General features: G+C 36.3%; 1 protein-coding gene across 1 annotated transcript in view; it reads right to left on the reverse strand.

Annotated features, from left to right (window-relative positions):
• The window catches only part of WDFY3 (WD repeat and FYVE domain containing 3), a 294,837-nt gene that overhangs the window by 237,525 nt on the left and 30,635 nt on the right, over positions 1–26,677 (reverse strand). Inside the window, exon 2 of the mRNA XM_037739168.1 lies at positions 25,372–25,462. The gene's annotated coding sequence lies outside the window, so the exon portion shown is untranslated. The remainder of the gene's footprint in view (positions 1–25,371; positions 25,463–26,677) is intronic.

Consider the following 26,677-nt stretch of genomic DNA (forward strand, 5'->3'; position numbering starts at 1 on the left):
AAAAAAAAAAAAAAAAAAAAAAAGGTGGTTATACCTGGCCGGCCGACCCAAGCAAGCAGGACCCAAAGGACCCAAGGCTCTGATTCCAGGCGGGGGGAGGCTGACTCCACCCTGATTGGAGGAACTGGGTGCTCCTACCTGCTGGACCCTCACACAGGAGGATCTATCTCAGCCCCACTGTTGCTCTCCTGTACTCCAACCGCCTCAGTAACGGTGTTTTATATTGAGAGACTTGGCAAGATGGCTGAATAGGAATGGCCCCAGTCTGCAGCTCCCGGCGAGATCAACATGGAAGGCATGTGATTTCTGCATTTTCAACTGAGGTACCTGGTTCATATCACTGAGACTGGTTAGACAGTGGGTACAGCCCACTCACCCAGGAAGCACAAGGGATCAGAAAAATCTCTTTCCTAGTCAAAGGAAGCCACAAGGGACTGTGGCATGAAAAATGGTGCACCCCAACCCAGATAATATGCTTTCCCCACCGTCTTCGCAACCCACAGACCAGGAGATTCTCTTGGGTGCCTACGCCACCAGGGCCCTGGGTTTCAAGCATAAAACTGGGTGGTTGTTTGGGCAGAGACTGAACTAGCTGCAGGAGTTTGTTGTTGTTGTTTCTTTTTTTTTTTTTTTAATACCCCAGTGGCACCTGAAACACCAGCGAGACAGAAATGTTCACTCCCCTGAAAAGGGGACTGAAGCCAGGGAGCCAAGTGGTCTAGCTCAGTGGATCCCACTCCCACGGAGCCCAGCAAGCTAAGATCCACTGGCTTGAAATTCTTGTTGCCAGCACAACAGTCTGAAGTCGACCTGGGACTCTCAAGCTTGGGGGAAGGGGGTGCCCACCATTACTGAGGCCTGAGCAGGTGGATTTCCCCAACAGTGTAAACAAAGCCACAGCGAAGTCCCAAGTGGGCAGACCCCTTCCACAGCTCAGCAAAAACTCTATACCAGACTGCCTCTCTAGATTCCTCCTCTCTGAAAGGGCATCTCTGAAAAAAGGAAGGAACCCTAGGGCTGCTTTTATCAGGGGCTTACGGATAAAATACCCATCTCTCTGGGATAGAACACCAGGGGGATGAGGCGGCTGTGGGTGCAGCTTCAGCAGACTTAAACGTCCCTGTCTGCTGGCCCTGTGCAGGGGACATCCCCGCACAGCATTCGAGCTCTGCTAAGGATCAGACTGCCTCCTCAAGTAGATCCCTGAACCCCGTGTCTCCTGACTGGGAGACACCTCCCAGCAGGGGCCAAGAGACACCTCATAAAGGAGAGCTTGGGCTAGCATCTGGTGGGTGCCCCTCTGCGAAGAAGCTTCCAGAGAATGGAACAGGCAGCAATCTTTGCTGTTTTGCAGCCTCCACTGGTGACATCTAGGCAAACAAGGTCTGGAGTGGACCTCCAGCAAACTCGCAGCAGTGGGGCTTAACTGTTAGAAGGAAAACTAACAAACAGAAATGACTAGCATCAACATGAACAAAAAGGACGTCCACACAGAAACCGCATCCGAAGGTCACCAACAAAGGTCAAATGAAGATAAATCCACGAAGATGAGGAGAAACCAGTGCAAAAATGCCGAAAATTTCAAAAACCAGAACATCCCTTTTCTTCTAAAGCATCACAACTCCTCGCCAACAAAGGAACAAAACTGGATGGAGAATCAGTTTGACAAACTGACAGAAGTAGGCTTCAAAGGTGGGTAATAACAAACTCCTCTGAGCTAAAGGAGCATGTTCTAACCTAACACAAGGAAGCTAAGAACCTTGAAAAAAGATTAGTGGAATTGCTTACTAGGATAACCAGTTTCGAGACGAACATAAATGAACTAATGAAGCTGAAAACCATAGCAAGAGAACTTCATGAAGCATGCACAAGTATCAATAGCCAAACTGATCAAGCAGAAGGATATCAGAGATTAAAGATCAACTTAATGAAATAAAGTGTGAAGAGAAGGTTAGAGAAAAAAGAACGAAAAGGAATGAACAAAACCTCCAAGAAATATTCGACTATGTGAAAAGACTAAACCTATGTTTGATTGGTGTACCTAAAAGTGAGGGGGAGAATGGAACCATGATGGAAAACACTCTTCAGAATATTTTCCAGGAAAACTTCCGCAACCCAGCAAGAAAGGTTAACATTCAAATTCAGGAAATACAGAGAACACAACAAAGATACCCCTAGAGAAGAGCAACCCCAAGACACATAATCATCATATTCAACAAGGCTGTAATGAAGAAAAAAATATTAAGGACAGCCAGAGACAAAGGTCAGGCTGCCCACAAAGGGAAGCCCATCAGACTAACAGCAGATCTCTCTGCAGAAACCCTAGAAGCCAGAAGAGAGTAGGAGCCAATATTCAACAATCTTAAAGAAAAGAATTTTCAACCCAGAATTTCATATCCAGCCAAACTAAGCTTGATAAGCCAAGGAGAAATAAAATACTTTACAGACAAGCAAATGCCGAGAGTTTCTGTCACCACCAGGCCTGCCTTACAAGAGCTCCTGAAGAAAGCACTAAACATAGACAGGAACAACCAGTACCAGCCACTGCAAAACCATGCCAAATTGTAAAGACCATCGACACTATGAAGAAATGGCATCAATTAATGAACCAAATAACCAGCTAGCATTATAATGACAGGATCAAACTCATACATAACAATATTAAATTTAAATATAAAGGGGCTAAATGCCCAAATTAAAAGACACAGACTAGCAAATTGGATCAAGAATCAAGACCCATCTCATGTGCAAAGACACACATAGGCTCAAAATAAAGGGATGCAGGAATATTTACCAAGCAAATGGAAAAAAAAAAAAAAAAGTGGTTGCAATCCAAGTCTCTGATAAAACAGAATTTAAACCAACAAAGATAAAAAAAACACAAAGAAGGGCATTAAATAATGGTAAAGGATCAATGCAACAAGAAGAGCTAACTATCCTAAACATATATGCACCCAATGCAGGAGCACTCAGATTCATAAAGCACGTTCTTAGAGATCTACAAAGAACCTTATATTCCCAAACATTAATAGTGGTAGACATTAACACCCCACTGTCAATATTAGATCAATGAGAGAGAAAATTATCAATGATATTCAGGACTTGAACTCTGCTCTGGACCAAGGAGAACTAATAGATATCTACACAACTCTCCACCCCAAATTCACAGAATATACATTTCTCTCAGCAGGAGACAAGAAATAACTAAGATCAGAGCAGAACTGAAGGAGATAGAGACACAAAAAATCCTTCAAAAAAAAAAAAAACTCAATAAATCCAGGAGCTGGTTTTTTGAAAAGATCAACAAAATAGACCACTAGCCAGACTAATAAAGAAGAAAGGAGAGAAGAATCAAATAGACACAGTAAAAAATGATAAAGGACCACTGATCCCACATACATACAAACTACCATAAGAGAATACTATAAAAATCTCTATGTAAATAAACTAGAAAATCTAGAAGAAATGGATAAATGCCTTGACACATATGAACTTCCAAGACAAAACCAGGAAGAAGTCAAATCCCTGAATAGACCAATAACAAGTTCTGAAATTAAGGCAGTAATTAACAGCCTAACAAACAAAAGTCCAGGACCAGATGGGGTCATAGCTGAATTCTACCAGAGGTACAAAGAGGAGCTAGTATCATTCCTTCTGAAATTATTCCAAGCAAGAGAAAAAGAGAGATGCCCCCCAACTCATTTTATGAGGCCAACATCATCCTAATACCAACACCTGGCAGAGACACAACAAAAAAAGAAAATTTCAGGCCAATATCCCCGAACATCGATGCAAAAATCCTCAATAAAATACTGGCAAACCAAATCCAGCAGCACATCAATAAGCTTATCCACTACAGTCAAGTCGGCTTCATCCCTAGGATGCATGGCTGGATCAACATACACAAATCAATAAACGTAATCTATCACATAAACATAACCAATGACAAAAAGCACATGATTATCCCAATAGAGGCAGGAAAGGCCTTCGATAAAATTCAACACCCATTCATGCTATAAACTGTCAATAAACTAGATATTGATGGAATGTATTTCAAAATAATAAGAGCTATTTATGACAAACCCAGAGCCAATATCAAACTGAATGAGCAAAAACTGGAAGCATTCCCTTTGAAAACAGGCACAAGACAAGGACGCCCTCTCTCACCACTCCTATTCAACACAGTATTGGAAGTTCTGGCAAGGGCAATCAGGCAAGAGAAAGAAAGGGTATTCAAACAGAAAGAAAGGAAGTCAAATTGTCTCTGTTTGAAGATGACATGATCGTTTATTTAGAAAACCCCAACGTCTCAGCTCAAAATCTTAAGCTGATAAGCAACTTGAGCAAGTCTCAGCATACAAAGTCAATGTGCAAAAATCACATGCATTCCTATACACCAATAATAGAGAGCAAAATCATAAGTGAACTCCCATTCACAACTGCTATAAAGAGAATAAAATATCTAGGAATACGACTTACAAGGGATGTAAAGGACCTCTTCAAGGAGAAGTACAAACCACTGCTCAAGGAAATAAGAGAGGACACAAAGAAATGGAAAAATATTCCATCCTCATGGACAGTAAGAATCAATATCATGAGAAAGGCCATACTACCCAAAGTAATTTATAGATTCAATGCTATCCCCATCAAGCTACCAAGGACTTTCTTCACAGAATTAGAAAAATGACTTTAAAATTCATATGGAACCAAAAAAGAGCCTGTATAGCTAAGACAATCCTAAGCAAAAAGAACAAAGCTGGACGCATTATGTTACCTGACAGCAAACTATACTACAAGGCTACAGTAACCAAAACAGCATTGTACTGGTACCAAAACAGATATATAGACCAATGGAACAGAACGAAGCCTCAGAAATAATGCCACACATCTACAACCATCTTTGACAAACCTGACAAAGACCAACAACGGGGAAAGGATTCCCTATTTAATAAATGGTGATAAGGAAAACTGGCTAGCCATACATAGAAAACCCAAACTGGACCCCTTCCTTACATCTTATCAAAAATTAACTTAACATGGATTAAAGACTTAAACATAAGACCTAAAACCATAAAAACCCTAGAAGAAAACCTAGGCAATACTATTCAGGACATAGGCATGGGCAAAGACTTTGTGACTAAAACACGAAAAGCAGTGGCAACAAACACAATAATTGATAAATGGGATCTAATTAAGGAGCTTCTGCAGAACAAAAGAAACTATCGTCAGAGTGAACAGCAACCTAAAGAATGGGAGAAAATTTCTGTAATCTATCCATCTGACAAAGGGCTAATATCCAGAATTTACAAAGAACTTAAACAAATTTACAAGAAGAAAACAAACAACCCCATCAAAAATGGGCAAAGGATATGAACAGAGACACTTCTCAAAAGAAGACATTTACGTGGCCAACAAACGTGGAAAAAAAGCTCATATTCACTGGTCATTAAAGAAATGTAAATCAAAACCACAAGGAGATACTATCTCATGCCAGGTAGAATGGCAATCATTAAAAAGTCAGGAAACAACAGATGCTGGAGAGGATGTAGAGAAATAGGAATGCTTTTACACTGTTGGTGGCAGCGTAAATTAGTTCAACCATTGTGGAAAACAGTGTAGTGCTTCCCAAGGCATCTAGAACCAGAAATAACATTTGACCCAACAATCCCGTAACTGGGTATCTACCCAAAGGATTATAAATCATTCTACTATAAAGACACATGCACATGTATGTTTATTGCAGCACTGTTCACAACAGTAAAGACCTGGAGCCAACCCAAATGTCCATCAAGGATAGACTGAATAAAGAAAATGTGGTACATATACACCATGGAATACTATGCAGCCATTAAAAAGGATGAGTTCATGTCCTTTGCAGGGACATGGATGAAGCTGGAAACCATCATTCTCATCAAACTAACACAAGAACAGAAAACCAAACACCACATGTTCTCACTCATAAGTTGAATTTGAACAATAAAAACACATGGACACTGGGAGGGAAACATCACATACTGGGGCCTGTCAGGGATTGGGGGCTAAGGGAGAGATAGCATTAGGAAAAATACCTAATGTAGATGACAGGTTGATGGGTGCAGCAAACCACCATGGCACGTGTATACCTATGTAACAAACCTGCATGTTCTGCACATGTACCCCAGAACTTGAAGTATAATAATTTTTTTTAAAAAGTAGGTTATTAGTAGTCACATTTTGGGAGAGTCAAAAGTTATATATAAATTTTCAACAGCAGAGGGGTTGGCATCCCTAAGCCCTGAGGTGCTCAAGAGTCAACTGTATCTTGTCAGTAAGCATGTGTTAAAATGCTCAATATAATTTAGTTATTGGGAAAATGGACATAAAAACCACAATGAGACACCACTTAACACCTATTAGATGACTACTTTCCCAAAATGTGGGAAATAACAAGTGCTAGTGAGAATGTAGAGAAATTGGAACCCTCATGTATTGCTAGAAAAATGCAAAATGGTGTAACCATCGTGGAAAACAAATTTGGTAGTTCCTCAAAAAGTTAAACAAAGAGTTACCATACAACCCAGCAATTTTCAAATGAATGGAAAACAGTGACTCAAACAGAATCTTTTATGCCAATGTTCTTAGCAGCAATTTTCACAGTAGCGAAAGGTGTTAACTCAGGTGTGTGTAAACAGACGAATGAACATATAGAAGGTGGTATACACACACAGCAGAATATTATTCTGCCATAAAAGAAATGAAATTCTGATACATGCAACAACATACATCAACCTTGAAAAGATTATACTAAGGGAAAAAAGCCAGACTCAAAATCACGAATATTGTATAATCATACTTAATATAAGATATCTAGAACAGGGAAATTCATAGAGACAGAAAGCAGAATAGAGGTGACTATGAGCCAGCAGAGAGGAAAATAGGAATTACTACCTAATGGGTACAGAGCTTCTGTCTGGGATGATGAAAAAGTTCAGAAAATACATAGTGGTGACGGTTATACAACATCCTGAGCATAATATAATGCCACTGAATTGTACACTTAAATACTGTTAAAATGGTCATTTTTAGGTAGCATATATTCCACAATTTTAAAAAAATAAAGCATTTAAGATTGAATATTATTCCTGAAACAGAATTAAATTTGATCTAAAGCCTGTCACTACAAAATTTTCAGGCAAACATAAACTAACATAGTACTAGCTTCAAAGTATATATTCAGCATTAAAATAAAGCATCCAGTTCCTTGGCCACACTAAAGAAGAAGCCTATAAATGAACCCCAAAGGATTTGTTTTTATAGCAAGAACTTGGTATTCAAGCCAAGTTAAACTCACAAACACTCCACAGAAATAAAAGCCAAGTTCATTGCAGACTTGAGATCTTTAGCTGTCTATTTTTACTGTTTCTATTTCCACATCTAGAATTCTCTCTTTAAACCAGTTTAAACATGGGACTCTCCAGAGAAAAATATGTGCACTCAAATTTTTAATAATCAAAACTGTAGAACCTCAGAGTAGTAGAAGCTTCAAGTGTACAGACCTCAATTAACAGGAACTGGGGAAAAAAGGTTTTAATTATATACACGTACTTCTTGCTCATCCCCCACAATGTGTTACATGTTTTTGGCAAGTGATACAAAACCAATTACTTACCATGTTATTCTCTAATCAGGAATGCTATGATTTCCCACAAACTAATAAAGAACCTGTTTCACAGTAAACTTAGTACTTAAATTACATTTTATGTTCCTAATCCACACAAGTAGAGCCTCATCATATATTTAGTATTAATCATAAAAAGATCATGTTTTATCATTCTGGATATGTATAAGAAAACTATCTTTTTTGTGGACAAGCTGCAATTTCAGAAAAGGGATGAGCAACATTATAAACTAAAAACAGAACGACACAAAAATAATAGGTCAAGAAATGCAAAACACAAGCAAAGGGTCACTTCATCAGTTCATCTAGTAAGTTCACAAGAGATGGACAGAGAAAAAATAATGAATACAGTTCTATGCAGCAATATCTTCCCATGATTATATCAGTCCTCTCTATCCTCTTCTTGCCAGAAAGCACCCTGTCATGCCATGATCACTACCACTGCTATTCTCAATGAGAAAAAGAAACCAAATGTGGACTTTACTTATGCAAATGATTTACAATCATTAGATGAAGAATTCACTGATTTTCCTTCCTGCCTTTGCTTAAGTGTTTTCTGAAGAGTACTGCAATTCTCACATATAATTACTAGCAGCAAGTGACTGATCAGTTTGTACTTAGGCAGGAGGGAATAGCTATTCTGACACTCTAATGTAGTACTTCAACTGGGTGTCAATGTATCAAGAATGTTGTTCCAAATAGAATACAAGCCCTTAAAATTAAATGAAGAAATCCCAGAGCTCTACTGATCTCTAGTCATTCCGCCAAATTAATCCTGGACTCTTGATAAACTGAAAATAATATACTAAGTTAATAAAACACTTTCTATGGAAGTTATCAAAGTAACATAATTTCAGTTCAAAGTAACTGTAGTACAGACAAAATTTCATTAAGCAAATGAGAATTTTTTAGTATTTTCTGTGTTACATTTAGACTCTGGCTAGCAAACATCTATAAGCTGTCTTCTTAGACTCATTAATAAAAGATGTTTGCTGGCTCTACTCTAATAACATTAAACCATGAAAAAAAGATGAATATATATTTTATATATTGCACCAAACCACATATACAAAATAAAGTATATATCTATGAACAGATATATATTTTATATATCAAACACACAAAAAAAAGGTGAATCAATATCTCGTGTGTGTGTGTGTGTGTGTGTGTGTGTGTGTGTGTGTGTGAAGAGACAAAACTTTTAAAGCATCAATTGGCCAAGCCTTCTGAATTATTTTACTGCTTCATGGTAACATTACTAATTTCTCACCTATTATCTTTTTTATCTTTTTTCTATAAAATTCAGTTTCATGGAAATGATGAAGTTATAGAAGCCAATAAAACAGGTCAGGTCTGGTGCCAAGACCACTGAAAAGAAGCCAAGAGAACCTGGGAGGCCAGTTGGCCAAAGCCTACTAGGCTAGTCCAAATCTTCCTCTTTATAAGGATAATTCACTATAACTAAAAACGTATTATCTAAATCATTTGGTAAGAAAGTTTTAAAAGAAATGATAATTACTAAAGCTAGGTGATAGATATGCAAGTTAATTTTATGGATATTTGAAATTTTCTATTAAAAAGGTTAAAAGTAAAATAAATTAACTTACATATGCTATACATAAAACAGCAAATTTTTTCCCATTCAGGCTTTACAATGTAAGATTACAGGACAAGGATGAATACAGTATCTGTTGTAGATAACTATCTCATTCCTTTTCTATTAAACATAGCAAATTCATTTCAAACTCTTTATGTTTTATAACTATGACTCAAAATGCCAGGGCAATAATAAAAATCAATAGTAAATTTGACTATCTATATATATATAAAACTTAGAATGGTAAAAACCACCAAAAGCAAAGTCAAAAGACAAATTATACAATTGGGAGAAAAATACCTGCAGTATACATTACAGATAAAGAGCTAATATTCCCAACATTCAAAGAGCTTAATAATAATGAAAAAATATCAAAATTCCTAGAGAAAAATGAAAAAAGATATGGACAGACATCTCCCCCTATATAAATGGCTCTGATAGACCTGAAAAGATGTTAAACTTCACTCATAATAAGAAAATACACATTCTAACGATATCAAAATACCATTTCTTTGCCCTCCAGATTGGCAAAAATTCAAAAGCTTGACAATAGACTCTCTTGGTAAGGCTGTGGGAAAACAGGCACTCTCATACATAGCTGATGGGAATGCAAAACAGTACAAACCCTATGGAAGGGAATTTGCTAACATCTACTAGCAAAACTACATAGGCATTTACCACTTCAACCTAGTAATTCCACTCCTACATTCATCCTGAAGATACACCTCCAACAGTATGAAAAGACACAAGGGTATTAATTGCAGCGCTGTATAACTGTAAAATGCTAGACACTACCTGGATATACAGAGAAAACAAGATGAATAAACTGGTGTACATACACACAAAAGAATGATGATGACCTCTATGAAGTGATATGGAATAATTTCCAGGGTCTGTTTTCCAGTGTAAACAGCTAAGTTATAAAGTCTTTACACACACAATATGCTATCTTTTGTGTTTGTAAAAAGCAGAAACAAAAAAATACATGTATCTACTAATCACTACAAAAAGACACATTGGAAAGATAAACCAAAAAACAGTAAGGTTGCCTATATACCAGAGTAGCATGTTGTTTTTGTTTTTAGTGATATATATGAAATAATTCTGAAACTATTTTAGATGGTATTCATTTAGACCAAATGAGTAAAATGTTGGCATTGTTGGAAGCCCATGTTCTCACCATAGAAAAAGGGAGAATTGGAGGTATCAATGTGAATTCTTATTTTGAAAATAATATTCCCATATTCACATATGTATCCATGTTACATGGGCATATATATGCAAACACATGCACAAATTTGTGTATATACACATGTGTACATTTTCTAGTTTGTTCCCTGATAGAGCCCAGAAGCAAAGATACCCAGCAATAACATACATACCAAAGCATCCAGATCTTGGTTTCTAATATTATTACCCAATAAGAAGGACCAAGGCTCCTAGGAGAAATGACTGACTCCAGTGCTGGGCAATAAAGGCATGAGGCTTATTATAAAGAGTAAAAATAATGACTTGCTTAAAAAATCACGTGGACATGTAAAAATATACAGGAGTCAGCATGAAGAAGGTGCCACTGGTGAGAACTAGGACAATTTGAGCTCCAAAATATTTAAGGACAGTAATGAAATGTCAAGCACTAAGGGAAAAATAGGAAACCACAAATTCAAATCAACGATAAATACACAATACACACAGATAAATAGAAGGGCTCCTATTATAGTAGAATGCTGAGTAATGACTGGTAAATGCAGGGAGAGTAAATCATCATTTTGTACTATAACAGTAAAGATTGATTCAAGCAAGTATCATCAATAGATTCTACATATAGGGGATGGAATGTTATGAGGAGTTGTATACTTTAACTGCCTTAAAGTGTCTCCCTCCTAGTAGACTGTTTATTAGTTGCAGGGAACATGTAGTAATATGCTTTGGGTGTGTCCCCACCCAAATCTCATTTACAATTATATTCCCATAATCCCCATGTGTCATGGGAGGGACCCAGTGGAAAGTAACTAAATCATGGGGTGGTTACCTCCATGCTGTTCTCATGATAGTGAGTTCTTAAGAGAACTGATGGTTTTATAAGGGACTTTTCTCCTTTTGCTCAGCACTTCTCTCTCCTGTCTCCACGTGAAGAAAGGTGTGTTTGCTTCCCCTTTCACCATGATTGTAAGTTTCATGAGGCCTCCCCAGCCATGTGGAACTGTGAGACAATTCAATCTCTTTCCTTTATAAATCCCAGTCTCAGATATTTTTTCATAGCCATATGAGAACAAACTAATACACATAGCAACTATATAGTGGAAAAATCAGACAACGAAGCAGTCAAAATTTCCATCACAAATGAGGGGCAGAACAGTGGGTACTTATAGATCCTTACATAATATTTCATCCAGGAATGTATAACCTGAAATGTTATCAAGAGGAAACATCAAACAAATAAAAAATCAGGAACAAACAAAAAATAACTTCTAAAAAGGTAGAGGAAAGATGACTATGTACTTTTAAAATGCCCATATAATAAAAGATAAAGGTTGAAGAATTATTCTAGATTAAAGGATACAAAAAAGACATTAACTATAAATGCAACATATGATCACGGACTAACTCCAACACTGGAGGGGAAGAAAACTGCCATAGATGACATTTATTTGGTCCAATAACAAAATTTAAGATATGGCAGATAAAAGTAATGTAAGAATGTTAAGTCTACTTAAGTTTTTAGACTGTTAATGTAAGAGATGATCCTTATTCTTAGAAATCTACACAAAGACATTTAGGACTAAAGGGCTATAATATGTTCAATGTAACTCTCAAATGGCTCAATGAAAAGAATAAATATGTGCATGCATGTATATTTACAAATATATACGCACAAACATTCATGCACAAAGTGAGAAAAAGCGAGTAATAAAGCATTGGGACAAAAAACTAACAATAGATTAATCTAAATAAAGGGTACATAGATGTTCTTTATATTATTTTTGCAACTTTTCTGCAAGTTTGAAATTATTTCCAAAAAAATCATTATATTCAGGAACTAACACATTATTTTTCTTCCTAAAATCTGTTCCTTCTTTTATAATTCCTACACAGCTGAACAGGACCAGTGCCAACTAGTCATCCCACTAGAAACTTGAAAGTTAACCTAGATTACTCAATAGTTTCAATTCATTTTGTTCCTTTTCTATAAGTCCCATGCCCCAAAGGAGAATCTCCTAAGAGAATATCATTAACATGACCTTTTCTTCTCCAATCATACCAAACTGGTGTAGGACCTAATCACTTAGCATTTCTCACCTAATTTACTGCTACAATCTGCTAATGACCGCCGTTCCTCCAGTTTTGGCCCTAAATCATTCTATACACTACTATGGAGTGCCTTCCCCAAATGAAATTTGACCATGACACTCCCTGTATTTCTTAATTTGTCCTAAATATAGGTAAGAAAGAATTTAATGGGTTAACTTAAAAAACCCCAACACTAATAAAATATATTATTTTAGATCTTGAGAAGCAAATAAGCAAAAATTACGGCCCAGAGATCCTCCTGCCTCAGGCTCCTGAAGCACTGGGATTACAAGCGGAAGCCACCACACCCAGCCAAGGAATCCCATATGCAATGGAGTTGTTTAATTTACTCTCTATACATTGCTTAAAGCATTAAATGATAGCTAAAAAAGGAAATGTTTGGCCTATCTTCTATTCAGCTGGGACTCATGCTGTCAGATCTCTGAACTTACAAAAGCAGTTTCCATGTTTCTTTCAATTTACAAATAATCAAAGAGGGGAAAATCATCACAGTCTTTGGGGTAAATGAGTTAAGAATATGTATGCCACCTCAAAATGCCATGCTGGCATACTATTTTAAAGGCACTTTAAAGAACAGCAGGTACAAGAAGATCATTCTGACCACGCTGTTTCTTAAAACTAGGAGATAAAATTCCCATGTGAAATGAAAGATGTCCTTCCTATACTGGAAAGAAAACAGCATTCTTATCATCAAGAATAAAAAGTTGAGTCCAAAGAAAATCTGTACAAACAACTCTGTTACACAAATTCTTATCATCGCAACCACTTCTCTGCCCACTTGACTACCCTAGCCCAACCCCCACTGCCTTATCACATTTTTGCAAGTTACTGCTCTTTGTCCAATTCCTACAAGCTATATCAATGGGGAATGCACTTAGGCTATAACTATACAAATTCACACAGGCACAGTGATTTTAGGTCACAGCCCGGAGAAATTCAAGGAATCTCTTTTCTATACAAAATTTATAACTAATTGCAATGTCTTAATACTTAACAATTAGATCTATTTTCTTAAAAAGTAGATTTCTGAAAAGTTATTTTTAGCATTTACAATATTTCTAGGATACTATCATTACAGAGATTTCTACAATGTAAAATGAATAGAAATACAGACATGGCTTTATATCCATATTCTATTTCCTAGGCATTGGCTAAGTTTTCTGTTTAGGACTTTATTCTTTCCAAAGGCATTTCACATCTAATTGACCACTTAACTTGATTCTCACAATCATGCTGTAAAAAGAAAGCTAACATATGCCAAGTACCTACCATATGCCAGGCTCCACATTCAGCATTTTACATGAACTATCTCTTTAATCTTAACAACAATCACATGAAGTAGATACTATCAATTCCATTTTTACAAGACAGAACATTGAGAATAAGAGAAGTTAAGCAGACCAAGGTCACATGCTAGAAACCAGAAGAACCAGGCTTTAAAAACAGGTCTGTCTGCTTTACACCCAGTCGTCTGCTCTTTCCCCTACACAATGTGGTTTCATCATCACAAAAGAGGAAACAGTCAGAGGAAAGGTATACTTGAACAAGGTTGCTTAGCTAGTATGTGGTAGGAACAGGATTTAAACCTAAAATCCTCTGATTCTGAAACTTTTCTTATCATTACCTTCCAACTACAGTACCTATGCAACCATTAAAAGCACTAAGATATAGCCAAAGTGTAAAATCATGGCTCCAAATTTGTTCTTGAAAATATGCAAGAAGCAGTACACTATACTAATAATACACGTGCACTTCCATGGAAAACCTCCTAACATACTTACGAAAGGTTTAATGCTCACAACCGCCTTTGCTTTTCCAGCAGCAGTTAAGCTGAGAAGAGAAAATCTAAAGGCGTTTCTTCATTCATTCAACTACTTACCTAGCACAGAATGCACATCTAACCCTCTAAGTGTTGAGGGCTGTGATTTCCAAGTCTCTTCCCTCTTTATTAAGTAACTCACCTAGTATCATGCCTCAGTGCCATATGCATTTCCTTTAACCTTTATTTCCCTATTCTTTTTCCAATTTCTGCTCCAGCAGCCTGAAAGAAACCTCTCAATTATTTTCATTTATTAACTTCAGCCAAGTAATAACTACTTCTAGTCGCTATCTAATGCCCTGGGAAGTCTTTTAAAAAATATCTCATGTGGTTTCTTGCTCCCATAACAGGAATACTTTCTGACTTCACTAGGCAGACCCAGGAAGAAACAAATAGAGAATGTGAATTTTTATAAGAAAGTTGGTCTGGACTCTTCAAAAAGTATTATTAAAAAAGAAAGGAATAGGGAAAAAAAAAAAGAGAGGAAGAGTGAAAGAGAAACAGGATAAGGGAAATTAATCCAGATTTTATAAAGAATAAAGAGACAGGGGCAAATGCAATATGTGGACCTTAACTAGGCTGTTGTTTGAAAAAAGCTATATAGGAAGTTTTGAGGACAACTGGAGAATTAAGATATGGACTAAATTTAGCACAGAATTACTATTATTTTTTACATATGGTAATTAATACAGTGGTCATGTAAACATGTCCTTATTTCTAGGAGATACATACTAAAGTATAAAGTTTTTATGAGTGAAATATCATAAGGTCTGAAATTACTTTTAAATGGTTCAGCAATGCCACACCCCCTCTCTGAAATGTACATGCTCCACAAGAATGTATGGTAACTACTGAATTAAAGTTGAAGGTGTTTGGATGTTCACCATATTGTTCATTAAACATTTCTGTATCTTTAAATTTTTCAAAATACAAAACTGGGTTTAAAAAGGTAAGGGGGAGATTAAACCACTGGGCAGTCTACATTTGTTTTCAGATTTCTAGTATTCTTCTTTGAGATGTAGTCTCACTCTGTTGTCCAGGTTGGAGTGTGGCTCAATGTCGGCTCCCTACAACCTCTGACTCCCAGGTTCAAGCAATTCTCCTTCCTCAGCCTCCTGAGTAGCTGGGATGACAGGTGTCCACCACCATACCCTGCTTATTTTTGTATTTTTTTAGTAGAGACAGGGTTTTGCCATGTTGGCCAGGCTGGTTTCGAACTCCTGACCTCAAGTAATCTACCTGCCTCGATCTCCTAAAGAGCTGGGATTACAGGTGTGAGCCACCACACTCAGCCTAGATATCTAGCAGTCTTGATAGAGCAGAAATAACAACTTCCTCTTAGTCTACAAAGTGCTAACTGCTAAATCTTAGAATGGTTATCACTCTAATCAGGTTCTGAGAATACACAAAATAATACACAGAATTACAAATCCACTTTTTTTTTCTTCCATAAACAAATGCATGTCACCAATACTTTAAGTATAAAACCATATAATTTTCCCATGGTACCAAAGATGATAATGTGTGGGTATACTGCGCACATCTTTTCTTAAACCATGTTGTTTCATAGTTTCCATTAGAATGTCTTATCAAGGTCAACAGACAGTAAAGGAGCAAATTGTATTTTTATAAATATCTGTTATTTGCATATACCTTATACGATCACACAGATGTTATTTCCTATTAATTATGTAGCAGGTACTTTTATTTTATACTTAAAAGGTCCAACCACCCTGAGACTCAGGCCTTAGGCAAAGCATGCAAACAATGAGGAGTACAATGAAACTAAAGAAAGGAAGATGGTTATGGTCACCACACATTTTTTGCAGAAATACGCTTCAGAGAAAACAGGATTTTTATAAGTCTATGTTTCTTTAAAATACAGTTCTAACGTAAGACATGACTGAAAAATTCATTCATATAGGCTCACACACCATTTTCCACTATTCAATTCGACTTAAAATGTATTCCAATTTCAGACTCATAAACTAAGGGCTATGAAAACAAGTCTTCCACAAAATCCCAACATCCACGCAGGCAAGAAAAAGCAAAGGGCTAACTCAAATTAAAAACTTACATCAAAATGTATCTAAACTTAAAATCCTCAACATTTTTTCTTTGGGTGTTACTAAAATTATTTATTTAAATACTAAAGGTATTTATTTTCTTCTTGTGCATATCCCCTTCTTAGAAAGCCTGCCCTTTCCCTACTCACTGAAAAGGAGCTTTATTGTGAACACCTAACGAGGCTCTTCCAATGACAGCAGACTGAACAGTGTTAGACATCCTTCATATTGTGAGATAAATGGGTTCTCTTCCATAGCAAGTTAGAATTTAGAATATTATGAGATATTAATCTAATGGGAACTATAGGCTAGCTGAACTTAACACTCACAACTCACCTCTGTACACTGATAAGAAAGTAGAGACCAATTAGCAAAACAAAACAAAAACAAAGAATACAGGCAACTACAGAAAAAGAAGGCGCACCTAAAAATATTCAGTTCCTCGGAAGCTTGGCTGTACTTCCTGTACTGATTTCTACAGTATCTGTCACCAGGAAAACTGTCTTCAAAACAACCTTCAGGGGTGGGGCAGAAACACAAATATGAACATCTATGTAGATACAGATGCAAACTTCCAAAGAAACAAATGAGTTAAATGAGCATACTAAATACCAAAAATATGATTAGGACATAGCAAAGCCTGGGATTCAATTACTAATCAATATGTTCTTCCCAAAATAGGATGCTAACCTTATACAGAGTCACATGAGAAGATAGAACAAATCATTTCTGGTCCAAACTTTTTTTTATTAGTGTGCATTTTCTTATTTTTATCAGCAATAGAATAAAATGTTTGAAACCTGTGTTTAATATGAATGAATACTCACAGGCTATCAGCTTTAAATATAAATTCAAACATAATAAAAATGCCTCATGTCCTTTTAGGGTAGAAAAAGAAATTAGTGAGGTCTTTCTTTGTGTATTAGAAAGGCAGGATAGGACAGCAGTCCAATGCATGGGCTCTGGAGCCAAACTTCTAGGTATGAATTCAGGCCCTGCCGTTCCTCATCCTGTGCTCTTAGGTCAGTTACTTCTTCTATTCAACAGTATAAAATTAGAATAATAATAGTAGAATCTACCTCACAGGATTATAAGAAAAATAAATGATGTAATATGTGTTTTTAAAAATCCTAGGAAACAGTCAATGTTAGCTATTAACGTTGTTTTTAATAATCATCAGCTATTATTCTGGTAACAGCGATAGATTTCAAACATATCCATAACATTATAAAACTGAATTCCTTCAACAGGACCACTCTTCAATAGGTAAAGGAAATGAAAAACATAAAAATCTATGATCCAAAAAATAGGAACAATAAAGATAAACCCATATTTTTAAAAAACCTAATTTAATCCTATTTAATTCTATAGTAGGGCCTCCATAATAACAACCCATGAGTGTTTTTTTTAATGAGGGATAGTCTGCTTTTTGATAATATTCTGTAAAGGCTTCAATTAACTCCTGACCAGAAAAGGAAGCCTTATTCCTAAATGCCCACTCGTCACTCAGAAACAGCAAAGCATTAGGATTATCTACTGATGTTGGAAGAAGGCAAAGGTTTTTTAAAAAAATAAACCAAATCTCATCTCAAAAAGTTTTCATTTTAAATGATGACTGGTTCAGAGATGACTACAAAAATGCATTCCTATGGGGCTTTTTGAAACTTGTTTTGGACTAGGTAATTATAGAGGTTAGAAACAGCTAGAGATATTGTTAAGGAGAAAAACAATTCTTGCATCATAAACATAGGATACATGATTTGCTTCCTACAAAACATACAGTATGACCAAATAAGAGAACCAAGCTGAAAAGTCAAAAATTAAGCAGAAGGGAAGAAATGATGGTAGGAGGAAGGGAGGGAAAAAGACCATTATAAATAATTTCTGCTATTTGGAGGAGGAAAGAATCAAAATATCCTAATTTTTCTAAGAAAACACAAGGCAGTTAAGTTTTAAAAAGCAAGCAAAGATTAAAAAGAACCTGTACTCCCTTCCCTATGTTTTGAAATCTGGTAATTCTTTAACTCACATTTCAATCCGGAATATAGACATATTCACAAAAAAATCCTTCATTCAATCAAAAAATACTGAATCTTTACTTTCAAAATATGATCCTCAGCTAGGCTTTTTGAGGTTCTTCCCCCAGTACACACAAAGAAGATAATAAGCAGCTTCAGACTCCATGTTTCATATTTAAAATAAATTGTCTGTCTTCTTTCTATATCACTTATATAACACTTTCAAATTCCGTATTTCACCTAACTTAGGCATAGATTCTTTTTCTAAAAGGAGAAGGACTTTAGGTTTCTTAGGATGCTGCCAAGAGCCCTTATTCATCTCACAACCAGATTAATCCATGTAAAGATGCCTTTTAGTAGAGATCCTCATAAAATTGAGGTACCCACAAGGGACACTCACATGACCACAGGGAATGACTTGACCTTTATAAGACAATGAATGGCATTCCTTCTCCCCACTTCTTACCCCTATGTAAAAGCAAAAGAAAATGAGAAACAGAAGAGGGGGTCTAGTGGTTAACAAAGTTTAAGAAGAAAATGAAAACCTGACATCCTTGTGCTTGCAATTTTTAAGAACTGATTGACTAAAAAATATCACCTCTTACCTAAGCAGAAAGAACACACTTATTTCCTCTATTTTCTTCTCCTCTCCTTTCTTTGTAAGTCAATAATTTAAGTGATGCCTTTAAACTTATATTCTTTTATGCAATCTCTATTCTATTTTTCAAAAATAAACATCACTGCTTGGCTTTTCACTAAGATAAAGTGCAAAAATAATGTCAGTATGCTAATAAAATATGTAACCAATCAACTAAATACCAAGGGATATATATACATAAAACCATTTGCCGTTGACATGGTTTTGTTTATATTTCAATCTCAAAAATTCTGAAGTAAAAATGAATAAGGTTGATGCTTATTAACAACAAATAGCAGCCAATATAAATTTAGCTTCTACTTACTATGTGCCAGGCACAGTATTAAGTACTTTATAAGCATTATCACATTTAATCCTTTGACACTTCTAAGTACTACTAATAAATCCATTTTACAGATGAGGAAATAAGAAGAGGTTAGAAAATCTGTCCTGGGATAAAGAGCTATAAGCAATAATATGATTTAAACTAGAAAATATGATTAAGTTTGAGATCTTAACCAAAACACGTATTACACTGCAGTTTTTTCACTTTCATATCTGCTTTTAATACATCTTATATATTTTTTAATCATATTGTTGATAAAGATCAATGTATAATTTGTCCCCAAAACAAGTGCTAAGTAAGGGATACTAAGGGCTGAAAATAAATTCAATATGATGTGGGCATAGAAATATCAGGCTGCGCTTAATAAATGAAAAGTCTACATAAAAGGAAAAAAATGTTTCGCAACAGTAGATAAAGTGGTGATTAAAAAGATTAGTGTTTCTAAGCCTTAAATTTTAAGCATCTTCAAAATAAAGAAAATTAAAATTTAAAATCCTGAAACTCTAGTAATACAATTTTATTTTGCTACTTACTTTTTTCTGATTATAAAAATTTTTTATACTTTGCAATTTAAACACCACATTAAGTATCTTTGCTTATTTACATTTTCCTGAATTCCCTTCAAGCTTTTTAAACTCTCAACACATGTTTTCTTTCTAATACATTTGACACAGACTTTCATTTCTGGATGCTGTTGTTCTAAACCATAAAATTTGCAACATTATTTTCCTCAAAGAGTCGAAAGCCTAAAATCTAGTCATAAATCTATTGAGTTCCAGAAGTTTTCCTAATAAAAAGAAGGTATATCATAAAACAAAACTCTCAGCTCAGTATCCTAGTAACAGCATCCTAAGAGCTAAAGCTTATCCTTCCCCTCTGCCATAATAAATTCAACAGAGTTTTTCTAAGAAAAAAAAATTAGCATTTGTTCAAAAATAAGAATGCCTTCCCTAGTCCACTATAAGTATCAAAAGAAAGTCTCAAATTTATGTATGATTTCTGCTGACCCTGCTAACAAGTCAAAGAACTAGAGTTCTTAGACTAAATTTACTAAAGAAATGTTCCATACATTACATGTGCACACACACACACACACACACACACACACACCCCTTATAGATTAACTCCTACAGATAATGCCATCTAGGTGAAATTTCACTTCCAGAAACACAACTATACCACTTTCCATAACAAGAATTACAAAAAGAACCCATAAAATTAGTATTCAAGTATGATGGTGGTGGATTTGGGGTGTCAGCATGACTGGATTAAGGGATACCCAGTGTTTTGGTTTGGCTCTGTGTCCTCACCCAAATTTTGCCTTGAATTGTAATCCCCATAATCCCCACATCAAGGGTGGGGCCAGGAGGTAAATGGATCATAGGGGAGGATTTCCCCATGCTGTTCTTGTGATCATGAGTGAGTCTCATAGGATCTGATGGTTTTATAAGTGTCTGGCATTTCCCCTGCTGGCATTCATCCTCTCTCCTGCTGCCCTGTGAAGATGTGCCTTCCACCATGACTGTAAGTCTCCTGAGGCCTCCTCAGCCTTGTAGGTCGGTGAGTCAATTAAACCTCTTTATAAATTACCCAGTCTCAGGTATTTTCTCATGGCAATGTGAGAATGGACTAACACATCCAGATAGCTGGTAAAGCAGCATTTATTCTCAATGTTTCAGCAAGCACTGAGCTCATCCCCTTTCTGCTGAAAGACAAAACCATGTGGTATGGAATTTGATTTGAATGATTGGGGTATCCCGGGTGTGTCTGTGAAGGTGTTTCCAAGATTAGCATTTGAGTCTGTGGACTGAGTGAGGAAGATCTGTCCTCAATGTGAGTGGGCACCATCAAATCAGCTGGGGACCCAAATGTAACAAAAAGGCGGAAGAAAGGTGAATTTGCTCTCTTTTCTAGAGCCAGGATGCCCTTCTTCTGTGCTTGAACATCAGAGCTCCTGCTTCTCTAGCCTTTGGATTCTGGGACTAGCACCAACCCCTCTCCCTCCTCCATGTCTGACTCCACATTGGACTGAGAGTTACAGCTTTGGCTCTCTTGGTTCTGAGGCCTTTGGATTTGGACTGAGTCATGATACCAGGTTCCCTGGTTCTCCAGCTTCTAGAGAGCCTATAGTGAGAATTCTCAGTCTCCATAATCGACTAAGCCAATTCCTCTAAAAAATTCTTTCTCATATATAACACTATCTAAATACCTATCCAATCAATAGCCTGTCTCTGGATAAACCTGACTAAAACACCACATATTTTTCCATCAGTGTAAGTGATAAGAGCTGCTAGCTGGATGATATGGTATTTAAGATTATACTACTATGTTCTGGAAAAGCAACTGTAATTGAGTAACTATCCTTGGCTAGTTTGGTGTATTAAATATCCTAACAAATGGCAGATAATTCCTAATACTTTATAACACCTTGATTGTTGAAAATGACCACAAAAAAAGTTGATAAAATTAAGGTGATCTTACTAACCTCAGAACTTTTACTCTTAAAATTTTCTAGGGAAATGAGATTAGACCTCTGCATATTTTATGAGAAATATATTAATAAGTTAGCAAAGTGAAAGCCATGTGCCGCCTGAATTAGTTTACACAGGACCAAAACATAACTGATTCTGATAAAAGAAAAAAAACTAAACTCTCCTTTGCTTAAAAAAAAAAAAAAAAAAAAAAAAGGGAAACATAAAAGTTACAAGTTACATTTATCCTTTTTTTTTATTAAAGGCGGGGTATTTTCTGTTTATAAATGTAATAATGCACAAGAGCAATATATCTCTGTTTGAGGTTTAAGATAAGCTTTCTGATTAATATTAAATATATTCTTAATTTTTCCACTTAATGTATTTTCTTCTTTCTTCATTCCTACATACTAGTAGTCAGTCTCAAAAGTGGCTCCCAATGACCCTACCCTCTGGTATTCACACCCTTGTGTAATTCTCTCTCCTTGAATGTTGGCTGGACCTAGAGAATCACTCTTAATAAGCAGAATATGGAAAAAGTGAAGGCATGCCATTTTCAAGACTATATTAAAAAAATACTGGGCCTTTCATCTTGCTCACCCTCTCTTGTTAGCTTGCACTAAATGGAAGCTGATGCCATGTTGTGAACTGACCTACAAATAAGGCTCATGTGTCAAGGAACTGAAGCTGGCTTCTCAAAAACAGCCACACAAGAACCTGGGTCCCTTGGTTCAACAACCAGTGAAGAACTAAGTGTTGCCTATAATCACATGATCGAACTGGAAGCAGATCCTCTCCCAGGACCTTCAGATGACACCACAGACCTAGCAGGCATGTTGAGTGCAGCTTTGTGAGAGACCCTGAGCCAGAGGAGTCAGTTAAGCTGCACTCAGATTCTTGATCAACAAAAACAGATGATGTTTGTGGTTCTAATCTGAGAAGTTTTGGGGTAATTTGTTATGTAGGGCAATGGTTTGAACTGTGTTTCCCCCAAAATTCATATGTTGAAATCCTTACCGCCAGTACCTCAAAATGTGACCTTATTTGAAGCTAGGGTCTTTACAGAGGTAATCAAGTTAAAATGAGGCCATCAGGTGGGCCTCAGAAATCTGGACACAAGAGACATGCATAGAAGGAAGACCATGCAAAGAGACACAGGGAGAAGACGGCCACCTATAAGCCAAGAAAACAGGACTGGAACAAATCCTTCCCTCACTAGTCTCAGGAGGAACCAACCCTGCAACGCTGACTCCAGACTTCTAGCATACAGACTGCGAGACCATAAGTTCCTGTCGTTTAAGCCACACAGTTTTTGGTACTTTGTAATAGCAGCCCTAACAAAGTAATAGACGTGGCAATAGATAGCATACATATACTTAATTCAAAGTAACTTCTATCAGTAATACCAAAATTAGCCTCCATTAAGGACTAAAGCAGATGCCCAAAGGTCTATATTAAGAAAAAAGATAATTGTCCATATCAGAAAATCTTAGAACCACAGATTTTTTAGTGAGCTGGGACCTCTGCAGTCATATAATCCAACCTACTGATATCAAAAATTGATGATGATAATAATAATGATGTGCCAGGAACTGTTTGAACACATATATTAATTCTTCATAACAACATCATGAGCTATCACTATCATCCACTCCTTTTTTAAAATGTATAAATGGACGCCCAGAAGTTAAGGTCACAAAGCTAGTATGTGGCAATGGCAGGATCTGAATAAATTAAGGTGCAGAGAGAAAAAGTAATTTATCCAAAATCATGCTTGGCAGCTGAGCTGGGTACCTAATGGTATGTCTCCTATATTCAAATCTTTTTTTCTCAAAAAGTCAAATAAAAAAGCTTTCATTTCTCAAAATATCTTATTGCACTGTACCATTTTATTCATAACAGTCAAATAAATGTCCATGAACTGGTGAATGGATACACAAACTATGGACTATCCAAACACTGAAATACTACTCAGCATTAAAAGGATCAGATGTTTTATCCTTTTTCATGCTAGGTAACATAGCTGAATGCAATAACATGGATAAATCTATTACAATATTCCCCCTTTATCTATGGTTTCACCCTCCACGGTTCCAGCTCCCCACACTTCAGAAATATTATATACAACACGATATTTTGATAGACGCCACATTCATATAACTTTCATTTCAGTATTTATTATAATTGTTCTGTTTTATTAATAGTTATCATTATTAATCTCTCATTATGCCTAATGTATAAATTATACTTTATTACAGGTAAGTATGTATAAGAAAACACATAGTATACACAGAGTTCCCTACTATCTGTGGTCTCAGGCTTCCACTGGGGGTCTTGGAACATATCCCTTTTTGGTAAGGGAACTACTGCACACATGGAAGGAGTACTACTACACCCTATTTTTAGTTATTCTCATTTTAGAGATCCATTTCAGAGAACAGGCTTTAAAACAAAGAAAGCCAACATAAAGCTTTTAAATTACCATGCCCTAAGACACAATTTGTCTAAAAGTATCTGACTAAGGAATCAGAGTCTGTTCTGGGAAATCAGTATTGAGTACTTAGGAGTTAGCCTTTCTTTGGGGGTCTGGATTATAAGGTATTATGCTTGGGAGGCAATGGCAAGCAGACTTCACCACACAAAGAACAGAAATATGATGACAGCCAGTTCCCAAAGAGAGAAGAATGAGATGGACATGCAGAGAGGAGAAACTCTGCTGAGACTCCGCAGGAAATCTGACTGCGTTTGCTCCTGGGTTCTCATTGTGCAGTCCAGCTGCATTTCTGTTCTTGGATCCTGTGGCATCTCCTGGGACAATTCCAAAAGTCTTCCCTTTTTTGGTTAAAATAATTTGGTTATTTGCAATCAACACAGAACCAACATGATCAAAAAGGTGCCCTCTCTAAAGCTGAAGAACGTTATTGAAAAACTAATAACTCATGTAAAAAATAAACTTTTTAACAACAACAAAGTAAAGTAAAACGTTAAAACTAAGGGTAGCCACAGTACTCTCAAGGGCCTCACAAGATAGTTAATAGCTTAAACTAATCACTCAAAGTAACCATAATACAATTGATTAAAGAGTTCCAAAGCATGTGCTTTACAAACAACTAGATTTTTCCAGGAAAAAACAAGAGGAAAGGATGCTTTAAAAATGTGACTTTTATCATCTGTAGGTACCTATAAGCAAAGTAATGTTGATTTAAAGCCAAAAGTGAAACTGAAGATAACTTATTCTAATGTAGCCCTGTTTGAGTGCAGAAAGCTAAGAGCCAACAAGGAAAGAAGGCTTCCCCAAGCTTACCAGCCAGCAATGGTAAAGGAGGATTGAAACTCAACTCCTGAATCACAAGTCAGTGGTCTTGCTGCTGCACAATAATGCAGCAAAAACAATCACAATTCTGTTCCTCGCTCCTTTTTCAACAAATAATACAATCCTAAAACTGACCTGATTCTCTGTTCTGTGCTGGCATGAACCTGCGCAGAAATGATAAGAATGGCAGGCACTTTCTTCCTGAAGCAGACGTGTAGTATTATACCTGTGATGAAGAAAAGAAAAAACTCAGTTTATGTTCAGAATATAAACTGACTCAGCATCATGAGTCATTCATTTTTTACTGATTTTCTCTTTACCTACTTACTTGTTGTCTTGCTTGTTTAATAATGGAACATACGGCACTTATTTAAGACAGATTAAATTTGCTATTAAAAATCCATGAAAAATACAGTTATTTAAAGCTGGTCCCTACAGACCATCTGATTCAGCTTCTTTATTTTACTGATGAGGAAACTTTTACCTGGAGAAGTTATGCAAAGAATAAATGATAACACAGCTATTTAGTTTTAGAGCCAGATTCAGAACTCAACCCTTACCACTTCTGGTCCAGTACTCATTTGTGTATCAGAGACCACACTGCCTCTTTTCTTTTTTTTTTTTCTATACCTCTTTTATTATTATTATTATTATTATACTTTAAGTTGTGGGGTATATGTGCAGAACGTGCAGGTTTGTTACAGAGGTATACACGTGCCATGATGGTTTGCTGCACCCATCAACCTGTCATCTACATTAGGTATTTCTTCTAATGCTATCTCTCCCCTATCACCCCACCCCCTGCTATCCCTCCACTAGACCCCCACCCCGCAACAGGCCCTGATATGTGATATTCCCCTCCCTGTGTCCATGTGTTCTCATTGTTCAACACTCACTTATGAGTGAGAACATGCGCACACTGCTTCTTTTCTTGGAAAAAAAATTCATGCTATTTCTCTAGGTGTATTTGTCATGCATCTCAAGATACTTGTGGTATAGGCCTAAGTTGATTTGTTCTAAATTAAAATTTTAAAAATTGTTGCCTCATTCAAAGGTCATATTCTAGTCTCAAGTTATTCAGGGTGTCCTATATAGGATATTTAAATGTTTCCTTTCATTTACCAGTCAATATTTCCATATGAAAACATTAGCATATGAATCATGAGATATAGTTTCCAGGCTTCTAGTAACTTTGCTCTCAACAAGTTCTATGGTCTAGTCAAACACATTTTTTATCCTAAGGCTCTTTAATTCAAAAATGAGGAGACTGGACTAATTCCTATGAGCCTTCTAACTCTAAAATGTCATACCAAAGAATAGCATCATCTTTAATGACATTCTGCGTTTCAGATGAGCTATGTGTTTTTGTCATATAACTTTGTTAAACTCTTTAATCACATTATTACAGTTCAAACAAAATCAGTAATATTACCTTCAATAG

This window comes from Cebus imitator, unplaced genomic scaffold (assembly GCF_001604975.1).
Source record: "Cebus imitator isolate Cc_AM_T3 unplaced genomic scaffold, Cebus_imitator-1.0 Scaffold64, whole genome shotgun sequence".
NCBI lineage: Eukaryota > Metazoa > Chordata > Mammalia > Primates > Cebidae > Cebus > Cebus imitator.